This window comes from Mya arenaria, chromosome 8 (genome assembly GCF_026914265.1).
Source record: "Mya arenaria isolate MELC-2E11 chromosome 8, ASM2691426v1".
Taxonomy (NCBI): Eukaryota; Metazoa; Mollusca; class Bivalvia; order Myida; family Myidae; genus Mya; species Mya arenaria.
In genome coordinates this window covers 49,428,984-49,447,075 of record NC_069129.1, presented here as the reverse complement: position 1 = coordinate 49,447,075, position 18,092 = coordinate 49,428,984, and the positions used below count along the sequence as shown (strand labels likewise).

The 18,092-nt window shown below is 34.0% G+C and overlaps 2 long non-coding RNA genes across 2 annotated transcripts; both read right to left on the bottom strand.

The window, feature by feature from the left end:
• Positions 1-4,066: 4,066 nt before the first annotated feature.
• LOC128243236 (uncharacterized) lies at positions 4,067-14,879 on the bottom strand. Its single transcript, XR_008262797.1, has 11 exons — positions 14,810-14,879; positions 14,037-14,164; positions 12,359-12,466; positions 11,587-11,714; positions 11,167-11,280; positions 9,913-10,016; positions 9,141-9,268; positions 8,721-8,834; positions 7,467-7,570; positions 6,695-6,822; positions 4,067-6,388 (listed from the first exon to the last, which is right to left on the bottom strand). It is a non-coding gene; the product is annotated as an uncharacterized LOC128243236 (long non-coding RNA).
• On the bottom strand, positions 14,871-17,552 carry LOC128243238 (uncharacterized). Its single transcript, XR_008262799.1, has 4 exons — positions 17,256-17,552; positions 16,484-16,611; positions 16,064-16,177; positions 14,871-14,914 (listed from the first exon to the last, which is right to left on the bottom strand). It is a non-coding gene; the product is annotated as an uncharacterized LOC128243238 (long non-coding RNA).
• Positions 17,553-18,092: the final 540 nt, after the last annotated feature.

Genomic DNA, 18,092 nt, shown 5'->3' with positions numbered 1-18,092 from the left:
GATACTAGTCCAAAAAAAAGAAAAAAGAAAAAAAAGAAAAAAAAAAGAACAACAATAACAGTTGGACACTTATATATACATGTATAACACACTTTTCTTTATCTTATTTTTTTTTTATTTTTTATTGAATATCGCTGTTGTATTATAAACAAGGAAAAAAACAACAACAGAATTTACTCAAAGGAGAAAGAAAAAAAAGAAAAAGAAAAAAGGAAAAAAATCCAGGCAAACGCACTGAGGCATAGTCCTCAGTGCAAACCAGCATATACCGCCCCCATCTCTGGTGGGGGTGGTTTAGGAAACTAACTAGTGAGAAATCTGTCATTTAAAAAAATAAATAAAATTTCTCACTAGCTAGTTGTTATAATGCCAAGGATACGTTGTATATATAAACAATTATTATTGTAAAGAATTTTAAAATTTAGACATCTTTTTTTTTATTATTATTTATAAAAATGTAGGCTGAACCTAAAATGATTGTATATGATGTATTTGAAGTGTTTGATTTTAATGCGTATGTGATAGATATTATTTAAATATTGAATTTTTAACCAGAGATTTATACATACTGTGTAGGAATATTTTTATATATACAGTCCAAAGCACCCACGCTACGATTAAAGACGAGATGTTTTAAATGTTATTAAATCTGTGGAAATACTGTAAAACGTAGCGTGCTCGCCGAATGGGTATAACCCGATGGCGAGGGTAAATAAGCTCACCCCCCCCCCCAGAACTTTACACTCTGAAATCATTATACCCCCCAAAACAAAGTTTGGGGGGGGGGGTATACTGGAATCGGGTTGTCCGTCTGTCCGTCTGTCTGTCTGTCTGTCTGTCCGTCTGTCCGTCCGTCTTTTTTTGTCCGGGATTCATCTTTGTCGTTATTGAACGAATCTTTTTCAAACTTTCAAATATTAATGACCATGATGTAAACCTGTGCCTCCGTGGATTTGGTCAGAATCGCATGATCCTGAGTGGAGTTGTGGCCCCTTAATGAGTTAAATTGGGCAAAATTAGCTTTGTCCGGGATTCATCTTTGTCGTTATTGAACGAATCTTTTTCAAACTTTCAAATATTATTGACCATGATGTAAACCTGTGCCTCCGTGGATTTGGTCAGAATCGCATGATCCTGAGTGGAGTTGTGGCCCCTTAATGAGTTAAATTGGGCAAAATTAGTTTGTCCGGGATTCATCTTTGTCGTTATTGAACAAATCTTTTTCAAACTTTCAAATATTAATGACCATGATGTAAACCTGTGCCTCCGTGGATTTGGTCAGAGTCGCATGATCCTGAGTGGAGTTGTGGCCCCTTAATGAGTTAAATTGGGCAAAATTAGCTTTGTCCAGGATTCTTCTTTGAAGCTATTGAGCAAATCTTTTTCAAACTTTCAAATATTAATGGCCATGATGTAAACCTTTGCCTCCATGAATTTGGTGGGAGTCACATGATCCTGAGTGGAGTTGTGGCCCCTTAATGAGTTAAATTGGGTAAAATTAGTTTTGTTCGTCCTACTCCTTCGTCATTTTTGAATGAATCTTTTTCAAACTTTTAGCCATGGTGAGAACATTTGCCCCTGTGATTGTGGTTGGAATCACATGATCATGTCTCCAATTATGGCCCCTGAATAAGTTAAAATAGGCAAAAATTATACAGCTTTGTCTAGTTGTTACTAAAAATAGAAAAAACGGTTTCCGGACGATAACTCATGAAAGGCTAGACAGATTTGAACAATTTTTGGTACACAGGCGTAACATCAGAAGATACAGGTCAAGTTCGATATTGGGGCTGGTGGGGCCAAGGTCAAGGTCATTGTTACTAAAAATAGAAAAACAGTTTTCGGACAATAACTCATGAAAGGCTAGACAGATTTGAACAATTTTTGGTACACAGGTGTAACATCAGAAGATACAGTTTGGTACACAGGTGTAACATCAGAAGATATAGGTCAAGTTCGATATTGGGGCTGGTGGGGCCAAGGTCAAGGTCACTGTTACTAAAAATAGAAAAACGGTTTCCGGACGATAACTCATGAAAGGCCTGACAGATTTGAACAATTTTTGGTACACAGGTGTAACATCAGAAGATACAGCTCAAGTTCGATATTGGGGCTGGTGGGGCCAAAGTCAAGGTCACTGTTACTAAAAATAGAAAAACGGTTTCCGGATGATAAATCATGAAAGGCTTACAGATTTGAACAATTTTTGGTACACAGGTGTAACATTAGAAGATACAGGTCAAGTTTGATATTGGGGCTGGTGGGACCAAGGTCAAGGTCACGGTTACTAAAAATAGAAAAACGGTTTCCGGACGATAACTCATGAAAGGCTAGACAGATTTGAACAATTTTTGGTACACAGGTGTAACATCAGAAGATACAGCTCAAGTTCGATATTGGGGCTGGTGGGGCCAAAGTCAAGGTCACTGTTACTAAAAATAGAAAAACAGTTTCCGGACGATAACTCATGAAAGGCTAGTTTTTCTTGTCAGCAGTGTAACTTCTAAATTACTCAACATATTTAAATAAAACAGTACATGCATGATAAAAAAAAAGATGCAGTTTGCAGTAACCTTGGAGTTGTGGCCTCTTTTCAAAGGAATGGTTTGCCATTCCTGTGTCCAGGCGGCATTTGGGGGTATTCGTCACTACTGTGACAGCTCTAGTTAATGATGGATGAGTTTCCTTGTGCTATATGTGCTGTTGACTGTAGTAGTGATCAATGCATACATTGTTCTAATTGTAGGAATTGGGTTCATGCTAAATGTTCTGAATTGTCCGAGCAAGACCTTAAGTCTTGGAGTGCCAAAAACCTCAAATTTGTTTTTAAATCGTGTGCATATAGTGGATTATCATAGGTAAGTAAGGTAAGTACCTGTTATATTGAAGGAGTAGACATATAGAGTGTCTTCTCATTCATTTTGTTATTTTTGTTATTGCAATTATATATCTAAATATATGCCATTAGAAGAAAATTTTATCATATGATGTAAATGTTAATTGGTAAAACACCATTTTTTTTATAATTTTTGGCTACAATGCGTATAATCATTATATATACAAGATTATTTAAAAATAAATGCATTAGAAGGCGTCTTTCCGTAACTTTCATGCGTATTTCGGTAATTTTATACGTCTTTCGGTAAATAATCGTATTTCGGTAAGTCCAGGGACCCGTTTACATTGACCTAAGACGAACTTTGATCTATTTACATAGTTAATACTGATTTTTGGCTCGACCAAAAATGAAAAGATGGATGAACTAAGTGATATGACATTAGATCAGTTCAATTTGTGATCCATTCATGCATTGAAGGTATATTTAGCCAAACGAAAGCAGTCAATAAATGGCAACTTCGAAGAGCTTGCTGCGAGGTAACTTGAATTTGATTATTTATGCATATTTTGGATAATACAAACAGTCAAGTTACCCTTAGCGGAACAGTATGGAAACAATGCTGTGCATTGAACAAACGTTTTACATTCTGAGATTGCAACGTTTGCAGTTGAAAAGAAAAATATTTCCTCTTTTGATTGACATAAAATAATTCAATTTCAGTGCAGAAACAGATTAACTGACCGTTGTTTGCATGTACGAGTAAATGGGGCATTAGCGAATCAAATTTACCAATAACGGATCACGTGACATTCCGATATTGGGGGTTCTCTCAAGCGATATTTTAGCTGTCAAAACTGACAATCAGTTTGTTTATCTTTTCTGTTAAATATATTTAGTCCCTCTTTTATGCATTTTATAGGTGATATCATGATAGGATGCTTATTTGGTGGTCTGTATCACGTCAAGTCCGTAGAGATCGCTTTTATGTATTTAAAGATATCCGATTTGTTAAATAATTTCAACAAATTTCAAGCTGAAAACACTCAGGTCCAGTTAATTTTGAGAGCTTTTGGACTTTTTATAACTGTATAAATTTTTCAAAATGGATATGAATAATAACTGTGTATGCATACATGTGCTAGTAAATCTGTGAACTGTTTATGAATAGGATTTACTAATTCTATACATAGAATAAACTCATTCTGATTGAGATCATTTATTTTCATTTAAAAATAATTTGACAATGATTGAGGATAACAGAATCATAAAATTACAGTAAATCACATCATAATCAAGAATTAAATCACAGACATTTTATAAAGTAAAATACGAACAAATATATATAAACACATAACAAGTTGACTAGAAATTTTGACCAGCTAGCCTGAGCTAGGTGTTGATATTATGGTACTAACCTATGCAATGATATGAGGTAATAGGTTAAAAGCTGTTAGAAATAGTATGAGGTAAATCTATTTCTTAAACCTGAACAAAATACACAGACATCACAAAAACTGGAGTGAACAAGATTGATGGCAAGATGCAACAATTTGAATCAAAATTCAAGCTACTTTGAGTATAAAACATTGAACAACTAAACAAAACCACAACCCATATAAAGTACTTATTACAATCAAAATTGTAATTTGGAGATTCTTTGATCAATAACATCAAGCAGTTCTATTGCAGGTGAGAAATAATGAGCAACAAATTATCACTAGATTTGTTGAAAACAAAACTATGCCAATTAAATTCTAAATCATACATGTGATAACGTCCCGGACGTCCGTGATTGTCCCGGAAATCGTATCTCTGTCACGGAGTCACGGAGGGTGCATGTTTGTCCCGGAAAGTCATAAAAAAAGAAGAAAAAAAAATAATCTCGGAATCGGAATCGATTATCTTAATTTTACCAATGTAAGTCAGCTATTTTGCCTGTCCGGGACACTGGTCGTAAAACACAGGACATGTTGACACTAATCCGTTAATTGGTACGCGTGTCGTCGAGGTCATCGTCAATCACCCGATAATTGATCTATCGGCCTATTGTTGTGCTTAACGAGTGGGGGAGGGTTCTTGTATACAAATTCATTGTTTTCATATGGATTTGTTTGGTCTTATGAATGATAGCTTTTAATTGATGAATTGATATTTTTCACACATTTTACCAACAAACGAGCATGAAGGTAAGTTCAAAGAAAGTGACAAAATTAGTAAAAAAAACAAAATTAAAACACGGAAAACATCCCATATTCCTTTCAAATTTCAAAGTCGATACGTCGTTATACTTTAAACAACTTATGCGTCCATAAGGAATTTTAGTGTTTTGACCTTTTTTCCGAACTATCGTGTGTATTTTTACGCCGAAATAAAACTGACGAAATGGGGTTTACAGGTGGTTATATGGCGTGAGACCACAGTTATTTTTACTATATGTTTCATATAGACACTAACCTGGCTTTTGACTTTATACACACCCAAATTGAAAAACAAGGACATGGCATCTCTAGAACAATTCAAGACACAAAATATAATCACAAGAAAACACCATGTTGACCATTGACCCGACTGTCAAAATTGAGTTCAAATACATAACCCTTCCGCCAGGGAGTCAATCGGCTACAAACAACTAATTTTCAGACTTCCACAAGCTATGATTTTTCCAATATTTACATTGAAAACTATCAATTTCTGCAATAGAGTGTCAAATTCAGTCAAGTTCTCTGCAAAAAGAACATTTTTTGCTTCTTTTTCATTCAATTTTAATAAAATATTGATACTTGAACACAAGCACTCTTTGTTTCTGTATTCACATCCGGATCTTGGTCAACGGGGGGCAGATAACTGTGGTCTTGAGCCTATTTAAGCAACATTTTTTCAGAAACAGACTTCAAAACTCCTATAGTTCAGCTTCAGGCTATATGCAACACATACTGAAAGTTTGGCAATGATATATCAAACACTAAATGAATGAGACAAGTATTAGCACCTGTGGTATTTTCATAAAAAGCAGAAACAGCCATTTCCCTCAAATGTTAAGCCGCAAACCTTTGAAGAGCCATTATTTCCTGATGCATTGGAATAATTTGACCAAGTAAAGTTTTCCTTGTAGCTTTTAATGGTGTCTATAGAACAGCACCACAAAACTGGCCTGCCTACTCTTTTAAGATTTTTAAACTTAAAGATTCATGACAACTGCTAGTGTTTTCATGTATGAGGTGGCTACATGATGTAGAAAATGCAGAGATAGCATTATTATGCCCATTTTTAAAAAAAATTTACTTTAAGAATCTGTTTTGAAGGCTAGATTTGGCATTAAATTCAGAGTACAGCACTTCACTATTGTCTATAAGATGCTTATTTACACCTGATTTGCTATAAATCTCACTCATTGGAATCATTTACACACAAACAAGCACTACAGAGTTGACTAACATCTTCATTCTTCTGAAATATTGGATTCAGAGCTGCATCTCCTGGATTCAGATTGCAGGACTACCGCCTGGGGAAAAGGCCGCAGCTAACTGGAGCTTATTGGCACATCATGATCTGCAAGCAAGACACAAAAGCAATGTTTTACACAAATAAAACTATCTGCCACTACTGTTAAAGTTTGAAAAAGGCCTGTAAACACTCATTTGAGGCATACACAACCTTTAACATAGTCATAAATGTGATAAATATGCAGAAAAGTTCATGAATTCAAAGATTTTCAGGACAAATTTAATAGAATATATAGTCTTTTGGACATTTTGCAATCAGTTTTTAACAAATCAAAGGTAAACCTCATCTTATTGAGTACCCAGATGCATTTTGCAAGCATTCAAACCAGACATGCTTAGAATTTCTTCTTACTTGGAGATGGTATTCCTTTCTTGAAAATCCTTGCCGAGAGCCGGTATGGAAAACCACAGAGACCACAGTTTTACCAGCACTGGTTCTTGTCCTTGAAAATTCCTCTGTGGCTACAGCAACCAGGCTGGCTATTAAAATAAGCAATAAATTAGGGTTTTTAAAACATTTATACTGTATTAAGGTTGTGTTTTTTAATGCATTAAGGGAAAAGGCTCTATTCTTTATGAAAGCTGCTCACTTTTTATTTATTTTGCCTTGAGAAATGTCAAGTTTTTCAATGAATAAATTGAATAAATGAATGAATTAATGAATATATATGAATGATTGATAGAATGAATTAATGAATTAATGAAAGGTGGCATTATTTCTTTAAAATTGGGATCTCATTGTGTTGCTGTGATTGTTAAAGTATATGTTTTCTTGTCCATAAGCTGAAAATCATATGCACACTAAATAAAACATCATTCTGCATCCTATGTGCAGTAAGTTTTGTTTAATTGCTTATAGAATTTGCAATTATTGTAATGTTTGCTTAAAAGAGCAAACAAAATGTGTGAATAGATGCACAATACAGACCAAAGACTGATACAAGTCAGCAGTTTCATTAGAAAATAATATTATTATCAAAGCCACATCAGAAATGATTGACAACATGAAAGAAATTCATTTAGGAATGGAACAAACAGTCTCAATGGGCTTTTATGACCAAACTGTCTCACTTTGTACTTCAGTTTGGATACCATTTTCTAATATATTATCTTGAAGTACTTACAAATTACAGCATGTTGGCAAACACCAAGTACAGCTTGGCCTCTGGTGGGCAGCTTGGTGGGGGGGGGGGGGTCTTCAACAGACAGTTCCTCCTGGGTCTGCTTCCTATGTTAAAAAAATCCCTCCATTTATACTTTGGAATTGAAAGTGAGGCTTTCATTCATTAGTTACCATCATTTGGAACTATTTCCAAACATTAAATTGAAAGTGAAAGTAGTTTTTTTTAAAAATGTCAAAAATATATAAGAAAATTATATATTATTAATTTATATTATGTAATATAAGATTTTCACATTTCATACTCAAACACCAATATTCTATGGCTAAGCACTGTCAACTGGCCAAATTTCAACCAGATAGCTGTATAAATTAAGAATTTATAACAATTTAAAATAGGCCACCCCTCCAAAAGCTTCCTCTATATCAAAGCAACATTTTTTCAGAAACAGACTTCAAAACTCCTATAGTTCAGCTTCAGGCTATATGCAACACATACTGAAAGTTTGGCAATGATATATCAAACACTAAATGAATGAGACAAGTATTAGCACCTGTGGTATTTTCATAAAAAGCAGAAACAGCCATTTCCCTCAAATGTTAAGCCGCAAACCTTTGAAGAGCCATTATTTCCTGATGCATTGGAATAATTTGACCAAGTAAAGTTTTCCTTGTAGCTTTTAATGGTGTCTATAGAACAGCACCACAAAACTGGCCTGCCTACTCTTTTAAGATTTTTTCTAAGCAAAATAAGGTTTTTCCACTTCATCGGCTTAGTGTTTTATATAAAAAATGACATAGAGCCCAACTGAAATGCCTCAACTTGTCAAAATTTTGCTTTTCTGGTCCACTTATATACAAAGGTAACAGAACTGTTCAGTTTAACACAAGAAATTTAGTGATAATGTGTTAATAGACAGTCTAAACAACACTATATGCCAAATTGTTGGCTTCCGGGACAAATGGCGCAACAAAGGAAATGGCAAAAAACACACCAAAACTTAAAGATTCATGACAACTGCTAGTGTTTTCATGTATGAGGTGGCTACATGATGTAGAAAATGCAGAGATAGCATTATTATGCCCATTTTTAAAAAAAATTTACTTTAAGAATCTGTTTTGAAGGCTAGATTTGGCATTAAATTCAGAGTACAGCACTTCACTATTGTCTATAAGATGCTTATTTACACCTGATTTGCTATAAATCTCACTCATTGGAATCATTTACACACAAACAAGCACTACAGAGTTGACTAACATCTTCATTCTTCTGAAATATTGGATTCAGAGCTGCATCTCCTGGATTCAGATTGCAGGACTACCGCCTGGGGAAAAGGCCGCAGCTAACTGGAGCTTATTGGCACATCATGATCTGCAAGCAAGACACAAAAGCAATGTTTTACACAAATAAAACTATCTGCCACTACTGTTAAAGTTTGAAAAAGGCCTGTAAACACTCATTTGAGGCATACACAACCTTTAACATAGTCATAAATGTGATAAATATGCAGAAAAGTTCATGAATTCAAAGATTTTCAGGACAAATTTAATAGAATATATAGTCTTTTGGACATTTTGCAATCAGTTTTTAACAAATCAAAGGTAAACCTCATCTTATTGAGTACCCAGATGCATTTTGCAAGCATTCAAACCAGACATGCTTAGAATTTCTTCTTACTTGGAGATGGTATTCCTTTCTTGAAAATCCTTGCCGAGAGCCGGTATGGAAAACCACAGAGACCACAGTTTTACCAGCACTGGTTCTTGTCCTTGAAAATTCCTCTGTGGCTACAGCAACCAGGCTGGCTATTAAAATAAGCAATAAATTAGGGTTTTTAAAACATTTATACTGTATTAAGGTTGTGTTTTTTAATGCATTAAGGGAAAAGGCTCTATTCTTTATGAAAGCTGCTCACTTTTTATTTATTTTGCCTTGAGAAATGTCAAGTTTTTCAATGAATAAATTGAATAAATGAATGAATTAATGAATATATATGAATGATTGATAGAATGAATTAATGAATTAATGAAAGGTGGCATTATTTCTTTAAAATTGGGATCTCATTGTGTTGCTGTGATTGTTAAAGTATATGTTTTCTTGTCCATAAGCTGAAAATCATATGCACACTAAATAAAACATCATTCTGCATCCTATGTGCAGTAAGTTTTGTTTAATTGCTTATAGAATTTGCAATTATTGTAATGTTTGCTTAAAAGAGCAAACAAAATGTGTGAATAGATGCACAATACAGACCAAAGACTGATACAAGTCAGCAGTTTCATTAGAAAATAATATTATTATCAAAGCCACATCAGAAATGATTGACAACATGAAAGAAATTCATTTAGGAATGGAACAAACAGTCTCAATGGGCTTTTATGACCAAACTGTCTCACTTTGTACTTCAGTTTGGATACCATTTTCTAATATATTATCTTGAAGTACTTACAAATTACAGCATGTTGGCAAACACCAAGTACAGCTTGGCCTCTGGTGGGCAGCTTGGTGGGGGGGGGGGGGTCTTCAACAGACAGTTCCTCCTGGGTCTGCTTCCTATGTTAAAAAAATCCCTCCATTTATACTTTGGAATTGAAAGTGAGGCTTTCATTCATTAGTTACCATCATTTGGAACTATTTCCAAACATTAAATTGAAAGTGAAAGTAGTTTTTTTTAAAAATGTCAAAAATATATAAGAAAATTATATATTATTAATTTATATTATGTAATATAAGATTTTCACATTTCATACTCAAACACCAATATTCTATGGCTAAGCACTGTCAACTGGCCAAATTTCAACCAGATAGCTGTATAAATTAAGAATTTATAACAATTTAAAATAGGCCACCCCTCCAAAAGCTTCCTCTATATCAAAGCAACATTTTTTCAGAAACAGACTTCAAAACTCCTATAGTTCAGCTTCAGGCTATATGCAACACATACTGAAAGTTTGGCAATGATATATCAAACACTAAATGAATGAGACAAGTATTAGCACCTGTGGTATTTTCATAAAAAGCAGAAACAGCCATTTCCCTCAAATGTTAAGCCGCAAACCTTTGAAGAGCCATTATTTCCTGATGCATTGGAATAATTTGACCAAGTAAAGTTTTCCTTGTAGCTTTTAATGGTGTCTATAGAACAGCACCACAAAACTGGCCTGCCTACTCTTTTAAGATTTTTTCTAAGCAAAATAAGGTTTTTCCACTTCATCGGCTTAGTGTTTTATATAAAAAATGACATAGAGCCCAACTGAAATGCCTCAACTTGTCAAAATTTTGCTTTTCTGGTCCACTTATATACAAAGGTAACAGAACTGTTCAGTTTAACACAAGAAATTTAGTGATAATGTGTTAATAGACAGTCTAAACAACACTATATGCCAAATTGTTGGCTTCCGGGACAAATGGCGCAACAAAGGAATTGGCAAAAAACACACCAAAACTTAAAGATTCATGACAACTGCTAGTGTTTTCATGTATGAGGTGGCTACATGATGTAGAAAATGCAGAGATAGCATTATTATGCCCATTTTTAAAAAAATTTTACTTTAAGAATCTGTTTTGAAGGCTAGATTTGGCATTAAATTCAGAGTACAGCACTTCACTATTGTCTATAAGATGCTTATTTACACCTGATTTGCTATAAATCTCACTCATTGGAATCATTTACACACAAACAAGCACTACAGAGTTGACTAACATCTTCATTCTTCTGAAATATTGGATTCAGAGCTGCATCTCCTGGATTCAGATTGCAGGACTACCGCCTGGGGAAAAGGCCGCAGCTAACTGGAGCTTATTGGCACATCATGATCTGCAAGCAAGACACAAAAGCAATGTTTTACACAAATAAAACTATCTGCCACTACTGTTAAAGTTTGAAAAAGGCCTGTAAACACTCATTTGAGGCATACACAACCTTTAACATAGTCATAAATGTGATAAATATGCAGAAAAGTTCATGAATTCAAAGATTTTCAGGACAAATTTAATAGAATATATAGTCTTTTGGACATTTTGCAATCAGTTTTTAACAAATCAAAGGTAAACCTCATCTTATTGAGTACCCAGATGCATTTTGCAAGCATTCAAACCAGACATGCTTAGAATTTCTTCTTACTTGGAGATGGTATTCCTTTCTTGAAAATCCTTGCCGAGAGCCGGTATGGAAAACCACAGAGACCACAGTTTTACCAGCACTGGTTCTTGTCCTTGAAAATTCCTCTGTGGCTACAGCAACCAGGCTGGCTATTAAAATAAGCAATAAATTAGGGTTTTTAAAACATTTATACTGTATTAAGGTTGTGTTTTTTAATGCATTAAGGGAAAAGGCTCTATTCTTTATGAAAGCTGCTCACTTTTTATTTATTTTGCCTTGAGAAATGTCAAGTTTTTCAATGAATAAATTGAATAAATGAATGAATTAATGAATATATATGAATGATTGATAGAATGAATTAATGAATTAATGAAAGGTGGCATTATTTCTTTAAAATTGGGATCTCATTGTGTTGCTGTGATTGTTAAAGTATATGTTTTCTTGTCCATAAGCTGAAAATCATATGCACACTAAATAAAACATCATTCTGCATCCTATGTGCAGTAAGTTTTGTTTAATTGCTTATAGAATTTGCAATTATTGTAATGTTTGCTTAAAAGAGCAAACAAAATGTGTGAATAGATGCACAATACAGACCAAAGACTGATACAAGTCAGCAGTTTCATTAGAAAATAATATTATTATCAAAGCCACATCAGAAATGATTGACAACATGAAAGAAATTCATTTAGGAATGGAACAAACAGTCTCAATGGGCTTTTATGACCAAACTGTCTCACTTTGTACTTCAGTTTGGATACCATTTTCTAATATATTATCTTGAAGTACTTACAAATTACAGCATGTTGGCAAACACCAAGTACAGCTTGGCCTCTGGTGGGCAGCTTGGTGGGGGGGGGGGGGGGGGTCTTCAACAGACAGTTCCTCCTGGGTCTGCTTCCTATGTTAAAAAAATCCCTCCATTTATACTTTGGAATTGAAAGTGAGGCTTTCATTCATTAGTTACCATCATTTGGAACTATTTCCAAACATTAAATTGAAAGTGAAAGTAGTTTTTTTTTAAAATGTCAAAAATATATAAGAAAATTATATATTATTAATTTATATTATGTAATATAAGATTTTCACATTTCATACTCAAACACCAATATTCTATGGCTAAGCACTGTCAACTGGCCAAATTTCAACCAGATAGCTGTATAAATTAAGAATTTATAACAATTTAAAATAGGCCACCCCTCCAAAAGCTTCCTCTATATCAAAGCAACATTTTTTCAGAAACAGACTTCAAAACTCCTATAGTTCAGCTTCAGGCTATATGCAACACATACTGAAAGTTTGGCAATGATATATCAAACACTAAATGAATGAGACAAGTATTAGCACCTGTGGTATTTTCATAAAAAGCAGAAACAGCCATTTCCCTCAAATGTTAAGCCGCAAACCTTTGAAGAGCCATTATTTCCTGATGCATTGGAATAATTTGACCAAGTAAAGTTTTCCTTGTAGCTTTTAATGGTGTCTATAGAACAGCACCACAAAACTGGCCTGCCTACTCTTTTAAGATTTTTTCTAAGCAAAATAAGGTTTTTCCACTTCATCGGCTTAGTGTTTTATATAAAAAATGACATAGCGCCCAACTGAAATGCCTCAACTTGTCAAAATTTTGCTTTTCTGGTCCACTTATATACAAAGGTAACAGAACTGTTCAGTTTAACACAAGAAATTTAGTGATAATGTGTTAATAGACAGTCTAAACAACACTATATGCCAAATTGTTGGCTTCCGGGACAAATGGCGCAACAAAGGAAATGGCAAAAAACACACCAAAACTTAAAGATTCATGACAACTGCTAGTGTTTTCATGTATGAGGTGGCTACATGATGTAGAAAATGCAGAGATAGCATTATTATGCCCATTTTTAAAAAAAAATTACTTTAAGAATCTGTTTTGAAGGCTAGATTTGGCATTAAATTCAGAGTACAGCACTTCACTATTGTCTATAAGATGCTTATTTACACCTGATTTGCTATAAATCTCACTCATTGGAATCATTTACACACAAACAAGCACTACAGAGTTGACTAACATCTTCATTCTTCTGAAATATTGGATTCAGAGCTGCATCTCCTGGATTCAGATTGCAGGACTACCGCCTGGGGAAAAGGCCGCAGCTAACTGGAGCTTATTGGCACATCATGATCTGCAAGCAAGACACAAAAGCAATGTTTTACACAAATAAAACTATCTGCCACTACTGTTAAAGTTTGAAAAAGGCCTGTAAACACTCATTTGAGGCATACACAACCTTTAACATAGTCATAAATGTGATAAATATGCAGAAAAGTTCATGAATTCAAAGATTTTCAGGACAAATTTAATAGAATATATAGTCTTTTGGACATTTTGCAATCAGTTTTTAACAAATCAAAGGTAAACCTCATCTTATTGAGTACCCAGATGCATTTTGCAAGCATTCAAACCAGACATGCTTAGAATTTCTTCTTACTTGGAGATGGTATTCCTTTCTTGAAAATCCTTGCCGAGAGCCGGTATGGAAAACCACAGAGACCACAGTTTTACCAGCACTGGTTCTTGTCCTTGAAAATTCCTCTGTGGCTACAGCAACCAGGCTGGCTATTAAAATAAGCAATAAATTAGGGTTTTTTAAAACATTTATACTGTATTAAGGTTGTGTTTTTTAATGCATTAAGGGAAAAGGCTCTATTCTATATGAAAGCTGCTCACTTTTTATTTATTTTGCCTTGAGAAATGTCAAGTTTTTCAATGAATAAATTGAATAAATGAATGAATTAATGAATATATATGAATGATTGATAGAATGAATTAATGAATTAATGAAAGGTGGCATTATTTCTTTAAAATTGGGATCTCATTGTGTTGCTGTGATTGTTAAAGTATATGTTTTCTTGTCCATAAGCTGAAAATCATATGCACACTAAATAAAACATCATTCTGCATCCTATGTGCAGTAAGTTTTGTTTAATTGCTTATAGAATTTGCAATTATTGTAATGTTTGCTTAAAAGAGCAAACAAAATGTGTGAATAGATGCACAATACAGACCAAAGACTGATACAAGTCAGCAGTTTCATTAGAAAATAATATTATTATCAAAGCCACATCAGAAATGATTGACAACATGAAAGAAATTCATTTAGGAATGGAACAAACAGTCTCAATGGGCTTTTATGACCAAACTGTCTCACTTTGTACTTCAGTTTGGATACCATTTTCTAATATATTATCTTGAAGTACTTACAAATTACAGCATGTTGGCAAACACCAAGTACAGCTTGGCCTCTGGTGGGCAGCTTGGTGGGGGGGGGGGGGGTCTTCAACAGACAGTTCCTCCTGGGTCTGCTTCCTATGTTAAAAAAATCCCTCCATTTATACTTTGGAATTGAAAGTGAGGCTTTCATTCATTAGTTACCATCATTTGGAACTATTTCCAAACATTAAATTGAAAGTGAAAGTAGTTTTTTTTAAAAATGTCAAAAATATATAAGAAAATTATATATTATTAATTTATATTATGTAATATAAGATTTTCACATTTCATACTCAAACACCAATATTCTATGGCTAAGCACTGTCAACTGGCCAAATTTCAACCAGATAGCTGTATAAATTAAGAATTTATAACAATTTAAAATAGGCCACCCCTCCAAAAGCTTCCTCTATATCAAAGCAACATTTTTTCAGAAACAGACTTCAAAACTCCTATAGTTCAGCTTCAGGCTATATGCAACACATACTGAAAGTTTGGCAATGATATATCAAACACTAAATGAATGAGACAAGTATTAGCACCTGTGGTATTTTCATAAAAGCAGAAACAGCCATTTCCCTCAAATGTTAAGCCGCAAACCTTTGAAGAGCCATTATTTCCTGATGCATTGGAATAATTTGACCAAGTAAAGTTTTCCTTGTAGCTTTTAATGGTGTCTATAGAACAGCACCACAAAACTGGCCTGCCTACTCTTTTAAGATTTTTTCTAAGCAAAATAAGGTTTTTTCCACTTCATCGGCTTAGTGTTTTATATAAAAAATGACATAGAGCCCAACTGAAATGCCTCAACTTGTCAAAATTTTGCTTTTCTGGTCCACTTATATACAAAGGTAACAGAAACTGTTCAGTTTAACACAAGAAATTTAGTGATAATGTGTTAATAGACAGTCTAAACAACACTATATGCCAAATTGTTGGCTTCCGGGACAAATGGCGCAACAAAGGAATGGCAAAAAACACACCAAAACTTAAAGATTCATGACAACTGCTAGTGTTTTCATGTATGAGGTGGCTACATGATGTAGAAAATGCAGAGATAGCATTATTATGCCCATTTTTAAAAAATTTTACTTTAAGAATCTGTTTTGAAGGCTAGATTTGGCATTAAATTCAGAGTACAGCACTTCACTATTGTCTATAAGATGCTTATTTACACCTGATTTGCTATAAATCTCACTCATTGGAATCATTTACACACAAACAAGCACTACAGAGTTGACTAACATCTTCATTCTTCTGAAATATTGGATTCAGAGCTGCATCTCCTGGATTCAGATTGCAGGACTACCGCCTGGGGAAAAGGCCGCAGCTAACTGGAGCTTATTGGCACATCATGATCTGCAAGCAAGACACAAAAGCAATGTTTTACACAAATAAAACTATCTGCCACTACTGTTAAAGTTTGAAAAAGGCCTGTAAACACTCATTTGAGGCATACACAACCTTTAACATAGTCATAAATGTGATAAATATGCAGAAAAGTTCATGAATTCAAAGATTTTCAGGACAAATTTAATAGAATATATAGTCTTTTGGACATTTTGCAATCAGTTTTTAACAAATCAAAGGTAAACCTCATCTTATTGAGTACCCAGATGCATTTTGCAAGCATTCAAACCAGACATGCTTAGAATTTCTTCTTACTTGGAGATGGTATTCCTTTCTTGAAAATCCTTGCCGAGAGCCGGTATGGAAAACCACAGAGACCACAGTTTTACCAGCACTGGTTCTTGTCCTTGAAAATTCCTCTGTGGCTACAGCAACCAGGCTGGCTATTAAAATAAGCAATAAATTAGGGTTTTTAAAACATTTATACTGTATTAAGGTTGTGTTTTTTAATGCATTAAGGGAAAAGGCTCTATTCTTTATGAAAGCTGCTCACTTTTTATTTATTTTGCCTTGAGAAATGTCAAGTTTTTCAATGAATAAATTGAATAAATGAATGAATTAATGAATATATATGAATGATTGATAGAATGAATTAATGAATTAATGAAAGGTGGCATTATTTCTTTAAAATTGGGATCTCATTGTGTTGCTGTGATTGTTAAAGTATATGTTTTCTTGTCCATAAGCTGAAAATCATATGCACACTAAATAAAACATCATTCTGCATCCTATGTGCAGTAAGTTTTGTTTAATTGCTTATAGAATTTGCAATTATTGTAATGTTTGCTTAAAAGAGCAAACAAAATGTGTGAATAGATGCACAATACAGACCAAAGACTGATACAAGTCAGCAGTTTCATTAGAAAATAATATTATTATCAAAGCCACATCAGAAATGATTGACAACATGAAAGAAATTCATTTAGGAATGGAACAAACAGTCTCAATGGGCTTTTATGACCAAACTGTCTCACTTTGTACTTCAGTTTGGATACCATTTTCTAATATATTATCTTGAAGTACTTACAAATTACAGCATGTTGGCAAACACCAAGTACAGCTTGGCCTCTGGTGGGCAGCTTGGTGGGGGGGGGGGGTCTTCAACAGACAGTTCCTCCTGGGTCTGCTTCCTATGTTAAAAAAATCCCTCCATTTATACTTTGGAATTGAAAGTGAGGCTTTCATTCATTAGTTACCATCATTTGGAACTATTTCCAAACATTAAATTGAAAGTGAAAGTAGTTTTTTTTAAAAATGTCAAAAATATATAAGAAAATTATATATTATTAATTTATATTATGTAATATAAGATTTTCACATTTCATACTCAAACACCAATATTCTATGGCTAAGCACTGTCAACTGGCCAAATTTCAACCAGATAGCTGTATAAATTAAGAATTTATAACAATTTAAAATAGGCCACCCCTCCAAAAGCTTCCTCTATATCAAAGCAACATTTTTTCAGAAACAGACTTCAAAACTCCTATAGTTCAGCTTCAGGCTATATGCAACACATACTGAAAGTTTGGCAATGATATATCAAACACTAAATGAATGAGACAAGTATTAGCACCTGTGGTATTTTCATAAAAAGCAGAAACAGCCATTTCCCTCAAATGTTAAGCCGCAAACCTTTGAAGAGCCATTATTTCCTGATGCATTGGAATAATTTGACCAAGTAAAGTTTTCCTTGTAGCTTTTAATGGTGTCTATAGAACAGCACCACAAAACTGGCCTGCCTACTCTTTTAAGATTTTTTCTAAGCAAAATAAGGTTTTTCCACTTCATCGGCTTAGTGTTTTATATAAAAAATGACATAGAGCCCAACTGAAATGCCTCAACTTGTCAAAATTTTGCTTTT